The sequence below is a fragment of the Coregonus clupeaformis genome, chromosome 10 (assembly GCF_020615455.1).
Source record: "Coregonus clupeaformis isolate EN_2021a chromosome 10, ASM2061545v1, whole genome shotgun sequence".
Classification (NCBI taxonomy): Eukaryota; Metazoa; Chordata; class Actinopteri; order Salmoniformes; family Salmonidae; genus Coregonus; species Coregonus clupeaformis.
Genome location: NC_059201.1, coordinates 42,312,089 through 42,326,876, shown reverse-complemented (window position 1 = coordinate 42,326,876; position 14,788 = coordinate 42,312,089). Strand labels below are relative to the sequence as shown.

At 44.7% G+C, this 14,788-nt stretch overlaps 1 protein-coding gene across 1 annotated transcript in view; it reads right to left on the bottom strand.

Moving 5' to 3' along the window:
* LOC121575094 (lysyl oxidase homolog 2A) overlaps positions 1 to 6,740 on the bottom strand; it is a 62,500-nt gene extending 55,760 nt beyond the window's left edge. The window contains exon 1 of the mRNA XM_041887934.2: positions 6,574 to 6,740. The gene's annotated coding sequence lies outside the window, so the exon portion shown is untranslated. The remainder of the gene's footprint in view (positions 1 to 6,573) is intronic.
* Positions 6,741 to 14,788: the final 8,048 nt, after the last annotated feature.

Here is a 14,788-nt window from a genome sequence, read left to right as displayed (position 1 = left end):
AAAAGCGTGTGCGAGCAAGGAGGCCTACAAACCTGACTCAGTTACACCAGCTCTGTCAGGAGGAATGGGCCAAAATTCACCCAACTTATTGTGGGAAGCTTGTGGAAGGCTACCCGAAGCGTTTGACCCAAGTTAAACAATGTAAAGGCAATGCTACCAAATACTAATTGAGTGTATGTAAACTTCTGACCCACTGGGAATGTGATGAAAGAAATAAAAGCTGAAATAAATCATTCTCTCTACTATTATTCTGACATTTCACATTCTTAAAATAAAGTGGTTATCCTAACTGACCTAAGACAGGGAATTTTTACTAGGATTAAATATCAGGAATTGTGAAAAACTGAGTTTAAATGTATTTGGCTAAGGTGTATGTAAACTTCCGACTTCAACTGTATCAAAGCCCTGGCAACTGTTTCCCAGCAAAAGGCAGACAAGGATAAAAATAAAAAAAATCAGGCAAATTTTGACCAAAAATAAAAACAAGTTAGACAGGCCCACCCACCAGACTAAAAGTAGACCAGCCCTTCTGGCATTTGCCTGTAATGGCAGATGGCCAGTCCCCCCTGCTCCACTCCACAAAATCAGTGCAAGGGTAGGTCGTTTTCTAAAGTTGACTTGGATAGCTATAAGGGTACTAGTGGGTAACTAGCCCCATTTAAGAACAATATCTAATTGCTGACACAAAAAAGCAACATTTGGAAAAAATTAATTATGTGGATGAAGGTCATGCTTAGGCGAATAAACTATTAATGTAAATAAGTTGCTACAGTTTACACTTTTTTAGTTATTTCATGAAATGTTGTTTTTAGAAAAGGGATGTTTATTTTAAGTACCGGGGTAACACAGAGACGCGTACAAAGCTCTAACTCGCGCTCCATTTGCCAAATCTGACCATAACTCTATCCTCCTGATTGCTGCTTACAAGCAAAAACTAAAGCAGGACGCAACAGTGACTTGGTCAATAAAGAAGTGGTCAGATGACACGGATGCTAAGCTAAAGGACTGTTTTGCTAGCACAGACTGGAATATGTTCCGGGATTCTTCCGATGGCATTGAGGAGTACACCACATCAGTCACTGGCTTCATCAATAAGTGCATCGATGACGTCGTCCCAACAGTGACTGTACGTACATACCCCAACCAGAAGCCATGGATTACAGGCAACATCCACACTGAGCTAAAGGGTAGAGCTGCCGCTTTCAAGGAGAGGGACTCTAACCCGGACGCTTATAAGAAATCCTGCTATGCCCTCTGACAAACCATCAAACAGGCAAAGTGTCAATACAGGACTAAGATTGAATCATACTACACCAGCTCTGACGCGCATCGGATGTGGCAGGGCTTGCAAACTATTACAGACTATAAAGGGAAGCACAGCCACGAGCAGCCCAGTGACACAAGCCTACCAGACGAGCTAAATTACTTCTATGCTCGCTTCGAGGCAAGCAACACTGAAGCATGCATGAGAGCAACAGCTGTTCCGGACGACTGTGTGATCACGCTCTCCGTAGCCGATGTGAGTAAGACCTTTAAACAGGTCAACATTCACAAGGCAGCAGGGCCAGACGGATTACCAGGACGTGTACTACGAGGATCCGCTGACCAACTGGCAAGTGTCTTCACTGACATTTTCAACCTGTCCCTGACTGAGTCTGTAATACCAACATGTTTCAAGCAGACCACCATAGCCCCTGTGCCCAATAACACTAAGGTAATCTGCCTAAATGACTACCGACCTGTAGCACTCACGTCTGTAGCCATGAAGTGCTTTGAAAGGCTGGTCATGGTTCACATCAACACCATTATCCCAGAAACCCTAGACCCACTCAATTTGCATACCGCCCCAACAGATTCACAGATGATGCAATCTCTATTGCACTCCACACTGCCCTTTCCCACCTGGACAAAAGGAACACCTACAATGGCTTGCGAAAGTATTCACCCCCCTTGGCATTTTTCCTATTTTGTTGCCTTACAACCAGGAACTAAAATTGATTTTTGGGGGGGTTGTATCATTTGATTTACACAACATGCCTACCACTTTGAAGATGCAAAATATTTTTTGTTGTCAAACAAACAAGAAATAAGACAAAAAAACTGAAAACTTGAGCGTGCATAACTATTCACCACCCCCAAAGTCAATACTTTGTAGAGCCACCTTTTGCAGCAATTACAGCTGTAAGTCTCTTGGGGTATGTCAAAACCGCTCCAGCTCCTTCAAGTTGGATTGGTTCCGCTGGTGTACAGCAATCATTAAGTCATACCACATACAGTGGGGAAAAAAAGTATTTAGTCAGCCACCAATTGTGCAAGTTCTCCCACTTAAAAAGATGAGAGAGGCCTGTCATTTTCATCATAGGTACACGTCAACTATGACAGACAAATTGAGAAAAAAAAATCCAGAAAATCACATTGTAGGATTTTTAATTATTTTATTTGCAAATTATGGTGGAAAATAAGTATTTGGTCACCTACAAACAAGCAAGATTTCTGGCTCTCACAGACCTGTAACTTCTTCTTTAAGAGGCTCCTCTGTCCTACACTTGTTACCTGTATTAATGGCACCTGTTTGAACTTGTTATCAGTATAAAAGACACCTGTCCACAACCTCAAACAGTCGCACTCCAAACTCCACTATGGCCAAGACCAAAGAGCTGTCAAAGGACACCAGAAACAAAATTGTAGACCTGCACCAGGCTGGGAAGACTGAATCTGCAATAGGTAAGCAGCTTGGTTTGAAGAAATCAACTGTGGGAGCAATTATTAGGAAATGGAAGACATACAAGACCACTGATAATCTCCCTCAATCTGGGGCTCCACGCAAGATCTCACCCCCGTGGGTCAAAATGATCACAAGAACGGTGAGCAAAAATCCCAGAACCACACGGGGGGACCTAGTGAATGACCTGCAGAGAGCTGGGACCAAAGTAACAAAGCCTACCATCAGTAACACACTACGCCGCCAGGGACTCAAATCCTGCAGTGCCAGACGTGTCCGCCTGCTTAAGCCAGTACATGTCCAGGCCCGTCTGAAGTTTGCATTTGGATGATCCAGAAGAGGATTGGGAGAATGTCATATGGTCAGATGAAACCAAAATATAACTTTTTGGTGAAAACTCAACTCGTCGTGTTTGGAGGACAAAGAATGCTGAGTTGCATCCAAAGAACACCATACCTACTTTGAAGCATGGGGGTGGAAAAATCATGCTTTGGGGCTGTTTTTCTGCAAAGGGACCAGGACGACTGATCCGTGTAAAGGAAAGAATGAATGGGGCCATGTATCGTGAGATTTTGAGTGAAAACCTCCTTCCATCAGCAAGGGCATTGAAGATGAAACGTGTCTGGGTCTTTCAGCATGACAATGATCCCAAACACACCGCCTGGGCAACGAAGGAGTGGCTTCGTAAGAAGCATTTCAAGGTCCTGGAGTGGCCTAGCCAGTCTCCTGATCTCAACCCCATAGAAAATCTTAGCAAGTCCGTGTTGCCCAGCGACAGCCCCAAAACATCACTGCTCTAGAGGAGATCTGCATGGAGGAATGGGCCAAAATACCAGCAACAGTGTGTGAAAACCTTGTGAAGACTTACAGAAAACGTTTGACCTGTGTCATTGCCAACAAAGGGTATATAACAAAGTATTGAGAAACTTTTGTTATTGACCAAATACTTATTTTCCACCATAATTTGCAAATAAACTCATTAAAAATCCTACAATGTGATTTTCTGGATTTCTTTTTCTCATTTTGTCTGTCATAGTTGACGTGTACCTATGATGAAAATTACAGGCCTCTCTCATCTTTTTAAGTGGGAGAACTTGCACAATTGGTGGCTGACTAAATACTTTTTTTCCCCACTGTATTAACAATTGGATTGAGGTCTGGGCTTTGACTAGGCCATTCCAATACATTTATATGTTTCCACTTAAACCACTCGAGTGTTGCTTTAGCAGAATGCCTAGGGACATTGTCCTGCTGGAAGGTGAACCTCCGTCCCAGTCTCAAATCTCTGGAAGACTGAAACAGGTTTCCCTTAATAATTTCCCTGTATTTAGCGCCATCCATCATTCCTTCAATTCTGACCAGTTTCCCAGTCCCTGCCGATGGAAAAACTTCCCCACAGCATGATGCTGCCACCACCATGCTTCACTGTGGGGATGGTGTTTTTGGGGTGATGAGAGGTGTCGGGTTTTCGCCAGACATAGTGTTTTCCTTGATGGCCAAAAAGCTCAGTTTTAGTCACCCCGCCACAACCCTCTTTTACGCTGCTGCTACTCTCTGTTTATTATCTATGCATAGTCACTTTAACTCTACCCACATGTACATATTACCTCAATTACCTCGACTAACCTGTGCCCCCGCACATTGTCTCCTTACCGGTACCCCCTGTATATAGCCTCCCTTCTGTTATTTTATTTTACTGCTGCTCTTTAATTATTTGTTTTGTTTAAATATTTGTCTTATCTATTTTTTACTTAACACTTATTTTTCTTAAAACTGTATTGTTGGTTAAGGGCTTGTAAGTAAGCATTTCACTGTAAGGTCTACACCTCTTGTATTCGGCGCATGTGACATGCTGTAGGTCACAAATAAAGCTATCCCCAGTCAAATTGGAGCACAACTCATAAGCCCACCTCCTGCACTGCTCACACCTAATCCAGTCCCCACCTGTGACTGTGATAGGTGATTTGAGGGAGTCAGGCGCAGGAGGGTAAATCACAGAATAACAGGATTTATTCCGGAATACAGAGTTACGCAGTAATGTGTCAAAACAGTCCAGTGCGCAAAACAGCCGCACTGGAACCAACTAGGCACACGCAGAAAATAACCCGGCAATACAAAATACAAGGAGCTCAACCAAGCTTCACTCTCCTCACAATAAACAATCACACACAAATACAAGGGGGCAGAGGGAACACTTATACAGGTACTGATGAGGGGATATGAATCAGGTGTGTGTAATAAACAAGACAAAACAAATGGAATGATGAGATGAGGAGCGGCAGTGGCTAGAAGGCCGGTGATGACGAACGCCGTAGCCTGCCCGAACCAGGAGAGGAGGCAGCTTCGGAGGAAGTCGTGACAGTGACTGAAAACAGGGGTAGAGATGCCAATGGAAAAGCGCTCTCTTAAAAACGTAGCTAGCTTTCTAGCTATATGACATAAAATGCTGTGTAAAATAGCTAAAAGGCTATAAAGTAACATTAACTGTAAAGCTATCAGTCACTAGTGGAAACATTTACAACTACAATTAAGTTACGTTATCTTTTTAATGTATTTTACCTCAGACGATCTGGTAGTAAGGTGCTAGCTAGTACTCCTAGCAGCTTATGGTAACTAGCTAGCTGGCTAGCATTGACTGCTAGTGAAGTTGCTAGCTAGCAAGTTAGCATAAACTAGCGCTAACTGGGCTTGTCATTGTCTATATGATAGGTAGAAACACATTCATAACCATAAAGGGGTAACTAGCCCCACCAACACACTCATCCAACATATTACTACTTTACTCAAAAATTATCTAAATTTTTCTCTCTAAACAAGTGGATTATTTCTCTAAAGGCTTTCCTACTTGTATATTAAAAAAAAAACATTATAGATCTAACTTCATTGCAATATATCTACAACTTTTTGAAAATTTCAAAAATTGGATCAATTTACCACAAGATGACACAGAGGACTTTTCTTTTAGCAAGAGCAGTGCCAGCCAGGGAAAGTGTTGGAAAAATAATTTGGTGACATCTTGTGGTCTTAATGTGAGTTACAGGGGGGGCGGGGGGCAGTTGCCACAGGGGGCTAGTTACCCCCTAGTACCCTACATCTCATCCATATGATTAAATGTTCTCTTTTCTCCACCTTTAAGTGAGTAAATATTCTATTTTCTCCACCTTTAAGAAGGGGGGAGGGGGGCAGTTGCCACAGGGGGCTAGTTACCCCCTAGTACCCTACATCTCATCCGTATGATTAAATGTTCTCTTTTCTCCACCTTTAAGTGAGTAAATGTTCTCTTTTCTCCACCTTTAAGAAGTTTTTAAAAAGTAAATGACTGTAGAAGGTGCTAGGCTTACAGGCTTAATATGAAAACTTGATTTGGTTGTTCACAATCCAGAATCAACGTCAATCACGTTTGGAAGCAGTTTGAGGCATAACTGCCTTGAAAGTCTACATGTAAAGCCCTTTTAGGCTACAACAAGAGTACCAAAATATATGTTTAATTAATAAAGTAGGCTATTTGGTATACACCTGCTCTTTGATGTGTCTAGTCTTTTAATATATAATAATTGACATTGGCTTTTAAAGAAAAAGGTTAAGCAAATTGAGAAAAAAAAGTTAAGTATACATTTTAAATACAGAGCAGTTTTACTAACTACGGGAATAATGGAACATCATTCCCTTCAACTACCTTTAGTCGAAGTTACTGTGTTATTCAGAACCAACAACCATAGCCTGATCAAACATGGCTATGAAGTTGACGATTATAATACGCGTATAAATTCAAGATTTTCCCGTTATTTAATTAAAATGCTCTGCATCTTGAAATATCACAACTATAATATGCATAGAAAAGACCCACTTACTTTAAGAAATGCAGAAGATAACCTCGCGCCAAAAAGAGCAGCGTTTCAATTGAATTGGGCTTCTCGGTGTCTAGGCTGCAGCAGTGACTTGGTCCCTTTATTGAAGATGCTGTCAAGCCTCCCTCCAACCTCTGCTTCAGTCCTATAACCGCTCTCACTCCGGTCAATCCTCGAAACGTTCTCCTCCCTTAATATCTATGGAAGCGGAGTCCTGCAGTCATGACGTATTCGGCATCCTTCCCGCCCCCTTGTCCACAGGAGGGTTACGAAAACAACTGAACTTGGCTTGTTGTAGCACTAGTATGAAGTTCTGCCAGTTGCTAGGGGAAAACAAATAGTTTATATTTCCATAAAGGCTTGCTAAATTGATCCCCTCAAAATAGACATTACATTACACCAGCCAATATAAAAGACTAGTAGGCATAGGCCTGCCCTACATCATAGGCTACATCAGCGACAAACACATTCTCTCACCTCAATGAGCCTAATATTAAAATAATTTACAGCTGCTTGAAAACAAAAACAATTCCAGAAGTGTAAAAAATATCCTGTGTACAATAAGCTTCTGAAGTGACAACCCCTGGATGTAGATCTGGGAAATGTGATGGAAGTTTTTAACATAAAGACCCGATGCTTGAGATAGATTGGCTGCCTAGCACCTCACTTTGTTGAGTTTCTCAGGTGTCTGACTCTGACATGTAGGTGTCAGTCCTATGGTGTCTTTCAGGAACTTTAAAATACATAATTTCATCCTGATCTGTCAATGATCCTGTGTGTATGTGTGTGTGTGTGTGTGTGTGTGTGTGTGTGTGTGTGGGTATGTATGTATGTGCGTGTGTGTATGTCAATAGGTGATATCATGTATTCCACTCCAGTGCTTTCACCATTTTACCATGTCAGATTTGTGATTTCTACAAGGAAGGAAAATATTCAAATGGTATTCAAACAGACTGAGCCTACTCTATCCTGAAGTTAATATTGCTGTGCTGTTCCCCCATCAAGTGGCCAACAGAGAGTAAGCTACTGCAGGAGTGTGATCATACCCAATACATACTTTGGCTGGAGCCTTCACACCTGCTCTGTGGATTCCTTTTAATAAAAAAATTAATAAAATACTATCAAAAAGATTTTCTCAAGCAATCTAAGTGGAGTCAGCCTGCATATTGGGTTGGTGTTTAAAGGTTAAACGCAGGGTTTCCCAAACTCGGTCCTCGGGACCCCAAGGGGTGACCGTTGTGGTTTTTGCCCTAGCACTACACTGCTGATTCAAATAATCAACTAATCATCAAGCTTTGATAATTTGAATCAGCTGTGTAGTGTTAGGGCAAAAACAAAAACGTGCACCCCTTGGGGTCCTGGGTACCGAGTTTGGGAAATGCTGGGTAAAGGATTTTGGATATTTACTTCAGTTATTAATTATCATAACAAAATAAATGTACACCCAGAACTTTACCTGTCATCATTTATTGCTGGTATCATGGAATCCAAAGTTGAGTTGTAGAAACCAGAGAAGGCCACCTAAAAGGCCAAAGAGCTACATTGTACTTCAGAGGTGGACAAACAACTTTTCTCAAGCTGCCTTCAAAACAGAAATAAAGATATTTCAGTGATTTGATGTCCTGATGTTCTGGTTGTGATTCCAGACCACAAGGTAAGGACCCAACTAATGATGAAAACATATGAAATGTATTGTCTGATTCTAGTAACGTAGCAGAGAAAGGAAAGCTTTCAGCACAATGGAGATAAGGACTTTATCTAGTGCAACATTGTCACATTCTCTACCTAGATAGAGCACAACCTACAAACAAAAAGTTTACAGTAATTATTCTAGTAAAGTAAATACAAGAAAAGGCTAAAATAATAAACACTGGTGTGGTACTTATGCCAAGGTGTCAGTTTGTTTCACTGGACTGTGGCTTGGGTTTATTGATACAATATTGATAAAGCACTTCACTTGCAACTGTTTGTATCATTGAGCTTGAATCAGAGAAATAAAGAATTCACTACATGTGTCACGATCGCTGACAGATGAAGCGGACCAAGGCGCAGCGTGATAAGCGTACATACTTTATTGCGTACACAACACGAACCAAAACAATAAACCAAACGATACGTGAAGTCCTAGGTTATACACAAAACCTTCCGGAACAAGATCCCACACTAAACTAGTGAAAACAGGCTGCCTAAGTATGGTCCCCAATCAGAGACAACGAGCTACAGCTGCCTCTGATTGGGAACCACCTAACAACATAGATCTAAACGATCTAGAACGAAAACATAGAAAATGAAACAGAAACTCCACACCCTGGCTCAACATTTAAGAGTCCCCCGAGCCAGGGCGTGACAGTACCCCCCCCAAAGGCGCGGACTGCGACCGCACCACACCAACACAACGGGGTAGGGGCCGGGTGGGCATTCCGCCTCGGAAGCGGATCCGGCTCCGGGCGTGACCACCACTCTCTCTCTACCCCCCCGTAGCGCCCCTGGTCTGGTCTGGCCCCGCTGGCCGGAGCTGGACTGGACACCGGTGGAGCGGATTGCTCTGGCTCCGGTGTGGAGCAGCTGACCGGTGCCGGACCAGGCACCGGTGGAACAGGCACGGACCGTGCCGGACTGACAACGCGCACCACTGGCTTGGTGCGGGGAGCTGGAACGGGCCGGACCGGGCTGACGACGCACACCACTGGCTTGGTGCAGGGAGCAGGAACGGGCCGGACCGGGCTGACGACACGCACCACTGGCTTGGTGCGAGGGGCAGGAACGGGCCGGACCGGGCTGACGACGCGCACCATTGGCTTGGTGCGGGGAGCAGGAACAGGCCGGACCGGGCTGGCGACGCGCACCATTGGCTTGGTGCGGGGAGCAGGAACAGGCCGGACCGGGCTGGCGACGCGCACCACTGGCTTGGTGCGGGGAGCAGGAACGGGCCGGACCGGGCTGACGACGCGCACCACAGGCTTGGTGCAGGGAGCAGGAACAGGCCGGACCGGGCTGGCGACGCGCACCACAGGCTTAGTGCGAGGGACAGTAACAGGCCGGGCTGGACTGTGGAGACGGACTGGAGGTCTGGAACGGAGAGCTGACACAACCCGTCCTGGCTGAATGCCTATTTCCACACAACCTCTGTGAGGCATCAGCACAGGACGTACAGGGCTGTGCACTCGTACTGGCACTACAGCACGTGGCACTGGCGCAGGATATCCGGGACCGAGGAGGGGTACTGGAGGCCACGAGCGTTGAGCCGGCACACTCCGTCCTGGCTGCATGCCCACCTTAGCACGACACGTGCGTGGTGCTAGCACAGGACGTACAGGACTGTGTCGGAACACTCGCGGCACAGTACGTGGCTCCGCATAACACGGAACCTGCCCAGTCTTACGCTGCCTAGCCCGAGTACGGGGAGTTGGCTCTGCTCTACTTCTAGGCTCCGCCAACCACCCTTCCAGCCCCCCAAACCTGGTGGCCTCCTCTCCTAGTCCGCCGATTCGCCCTGTAGCTGCCTCCAGCAGCCCCGTCGTCCACGCCGTGTGCCCCCCCAAAAAAATTACTTGGGGTTGCCTCTCGCTTGTCCGTCGTCGGCACGGTTGGCACCGTTTCTCCTCTCCTGCCTGGGCATTTACTTTTGCCCATGGCCCTCTGCCCGCGAATATGTCCTCCCAAGACCACCATTTGCCCACCTGGGACATCGCCAACTTCTCCTCCTGGGCACGCTGCTTGGTCCTCTGGTGGTGGGATCTTCTGTCACGCTCGTCGACAGAAGCGGACCAAGGCGCAGCGTGATAAGCGTACATACTTTATTGCGTACACAACACGAACCAAAACAATAAACCAAACGATACGTGAAGTCCTAGGTTATACACAAAACCTTCCGGAACAAGATCCCACACTAAACTAGTGAAAACAGGCTGCCTAAGTATGGTCCCCAATCAGAGACAACGAGCTACAGCTGCCTCTGATTGGGAACCACCCTGGCCAACATAGATCTAAACGATCTAGAACGAAAACATAGAAAATGAAACAGAAACTCCACATCCTGGCTCAACATTTAAGAGTCCCCCGAGCCAGGGCGTGACAACATGAGAAGAGGAAACAGAACAATACACAGCAAAATCTCCAATAGAAATAGAAATGGACACCCACAAAAGGTAATCCACATTCCCAAATGATCCCTATCAAGACTGTTCCATAAGCACGTTTTTATTGGTAATTGTATTGTGCTTCATTGTACTTTGCTTCAGCTGTTGTGTTTTATAACTATTTTATGGCTGTGTGTATTATTGATTCATTTTAACACACGCTGCATGTCTTTGGTTAGGCTCAAAGAGGCTCTCTAGGGAGAGAGAGAAGGGGGACACTGCCTCTGATGAGTCTCTGTGGGGTTGAGAGAGGACGGTGCACTGCCTCTAAGATGAATCTCTCTGGGGAACATGACACTAACACAAAAGCTAAAAGGTGGGAGGAAATTTAGAAAGAGAGTGAGTGAGTGAGTGTGTGCATGCATGCATGGTGGGTGGGTGCATGCGTGAGTACACTGTAGCGTTTATGCTCTGAGTTTGTATATTACATCATCAGTAGACAGAATAGATTAGAGACTGAAGGTCTCTGTTGTGTTGAAGCCCAATCCAGCTGGAAAGACGCGACTCCCCTCCACCCAGCTGTGTTCCCATGAAGAGTAACCAGTCTATGAAACGTCCATTTAAATTCAGCAAGAAAGACGTATCTACTAAACAGAGATACAAGAGCTATATCTTAAAATACAGCACATAATCATATGCCCATATGATATTTATAAACCTGTGTGTTTGTTTGTGTGTCCAGGTACTGTATGTACAGAGTAAGGTGTATAATCTCATGTTTTGTCCACAGAGACAAACAGGAGAGATCAGAGTCCGATATCCCCAGTGGTCAGTCTGCCCAGTCATCACACACACCTGGCCTCTAGATAGTCAGGGTGAGATGATTTACATTGGTCTTGATTACCTCAGTAAAGGTAATCAAGAATTGGAAAAATGTTTTGTGCAGACTTTCAGCTTGAAATCCTAAATACAGTACATCAAATCTCTGGTAACATGTACAGTGAGGGAAAAAAGTATTTGATCCCCTACCCATTTTCAATGCCCTGGCTGAGGGAAGGAGGTTCTCACATGGCCCCGTCCATCGTCCCTTTGATGCGGTGAAGTTGTCCTGTCTCCTTAGCAGAAAAACACCCCCAAAGCATAATGTTTCCACCTCCATGTTTGACGGTGGGGATGGTGTTCTTGGGGTCATAGGCAGCATTCCTCCTCCTCCAAACACGGCAAGTTGAGTTGATGCCAAAGAGCTCCATTTTGGTCTCATCTGACCACAACACTTTCACCCAGTTCTCCTCTGAATCATTCAGATGTTCATTGGCAAACTTCAGATGGGCCTGTATATGTGCTTTCTTGAGCAGGGGGACCTTTTTTTAAAACATTTTAGTCATTTATCCAGAGCAACTTACAGTTAGTTAGTGAGTGCATACATAATCTTTTATTTTTATTTTTTTTCATACTGGCCCCCCGTGGGAAACGAACCGACAACCCTGGCGTTGCAAACGCCATGCTCTACCAACTGAGCTACATTACATCCCTGCTGGCCATTCCCTCCCCTACCCTGGACGACGCTGGGCCAATTGTGCACCGCCCCATGGGTCTCCCGGCCAGCTACGACAGAGCCTGGATTCGAGTGGCACAGCTAGCACTGCGATGCAGTGCCTTAGACCACTGCGCCACTCGGGAGGCCCACGGAGGACCTTGCGGGCGCTGACCCAGATATGTTCTTGCTACTGCTTTAATTGCTTGGTGTTTGTAATGTAAATATTTCCCTTTGTTGAACGTTTATTTGTCAAACGTCGACACAACAATTCTGCTTCTCAGTGAACTTATTTAAACTAAGTAGAATTTACATCACAGATTTAGCTTAAGCATGCACATTAATTAGTCAAATTAAAATTAAGCATTTATAATAGGTTTTGTGTTTATGTACTCAGTACTGTATATTTCACACTTTCAGTAGTCATTTGTGGCACTGTTGAAATTGAGTGTTTACTGCGTGTTACTGCAGTAAGACATTGTTTAATGCTAAAATACACTACATGACCAAAGGTATGTGGACACCTGCTTGTCGAACATCTCATTCCAAAATCATGGGCATTAATATGGAGTTGGTCCCCCACATTGCTGCTATAACAGCCTCCACTCTTCTGGGAAGGCTTTCCACTAGCTGTTGTTGGGGAGACCATTGTTGGGGACTTGCTTCCATTCAGCCGCAAGAGCATTAGTGAGGTCGGGCACTGATGTTGGCCGATTAGGGGTCAGGGCTCTGTGCAAGCCAGTGAAGTTCTTCCACACCGATCTCGACAAACCATTTCTGTATGGACCTCGCTTTGTTCCCGGAGGCATTGCATTGCTGAAACAGGAAAAGGCCTTCCCCAAACTGTTGCCACAACGTTGGAAGCACAGAATCATCTAGAATGTCATTGTATGCTGTAGTGTTAAGATTTCCCTTCACTGGAACTAAGGGGCCTAGCCCGAACCATGAAAAACAGCCCCAGACCATTATTCCTCCTCCACCAAACTTTAAAATTGGCACTATGCATTGGGGCAGTTAGCATTCTCCTGGCATCCGCCAAACCCATATTTGTCCAATGGTGGCGAGCTTTAAACCGCTCAGGCCGATGCATGGCATTGCGCATGGTGATCTTAGGCTTGTGTGCGGCTGCTCGGCCATGGAAACCCATTTCATGAAGCCCCCCTGACGAACAGTTCTTGTGCTGATGTTGCCTCCAGAGGCAGTTTTGAACACGGTAGTGAGCGTTGCAACTGAGGACAGACGATTTTTACGCGCTATGCGCTTCAGCACTGGTTCCGTTCTGTGAGCTTGTGTGGCCTACCACTTCGCGGCTGTGCCGTTGTTGCTCCTAGACGTTTCCACTTCACAATAACAGCACTTACAGTTGACCGAGGCAGCTCTAGCAGGGCAGAAATTTGACGAACTGACTTGTTGGAAAGGTAGCATCCTATAACTGTGCTACATTGAAAGTCACTGAGCTCTTCAGCAAGGCCATTCTACTGCCAATGTTTGTCTATGGAGATTGCATGGCTGTGTGCTCAATTTTATACACCTATCAGCAACGGGTGTGGTTGAAATAGCCGAATCCACTAATTTGAAGGGTAGTCCACATACTTTTGGCCATGTGTGGCCTTAGTGTATGTCAACATATACACCAAGGCTGGGATTAAATCCAAGGCGCGTTAAAGGGCAGCACATTGCTCTTGACTTTTGAAGGTCAGCTGACATGCGCAGCGTTTACTGTGAATGGGATCTCCGTGAATGACGGGGAAATTGCCTTTAGGTACATCGGCTGTCCAGTGCGCTACTCTATAGCGTGCCTCGAATTGAATCCCAGCCTCAAAGTTTTCATCAAAGTTTTACCAAAGTAAACAAAGTTCACAATAATTATCACTTTTATTCAGGAAATGCCTTCTGCACAAAATATATATATATCAATCAGTAAACATCATAGAATCTGTGCACGTTTCGTTCCTCCACTTTACAAATACTGTATGAACAATCAATAAAATAATATTATTTTCATACAATATAAAATGTACACATACTGCAGTGATAGAATGACAAGCAGTTTCAAACAAGGACCAGTCAGACCTTTAAATCATTTGGCAGTTGAAGGTACTGATGATGATGACGATGTTGACAATGATGATGATTCATGAAACAAGTATGATAAGGCAATGGCTCCCAAACTATGACTCAGGTAGGTAGCACCTAAAGTGGGCTTGGGGACAGCTCCATGTCCACATACTGTACTGTAGGTCCTTGTAGTCCTAAAGGTTGATAGGAACCGGTCCTAGACATTGCCATTACATTAAAGGAACTAGTCGTTGTGCTGTTTGGCCAACAGTTAGCTTTTTGTTCGCTCTGACAACATCTATCTAAACAAGAATCCACATCTGCATTAGTACATAGTTTACAGATCCATCATAATCTGTAATAATAATTAGTGTTTTCTGGAAAAGTTATTCTCAGAGCCTACAACATTAACAGTGATGGGCTTTGAGGGCAAGGGAAATATTTGGCAACCCAAGGATTATGGAGATGGTAGAAAATATTTGTCCTGTTTTCCAAAGGTCTGGAGAGAAACTTAACTGTGGCTGCACTACAGAAAGCCAAGCTTACA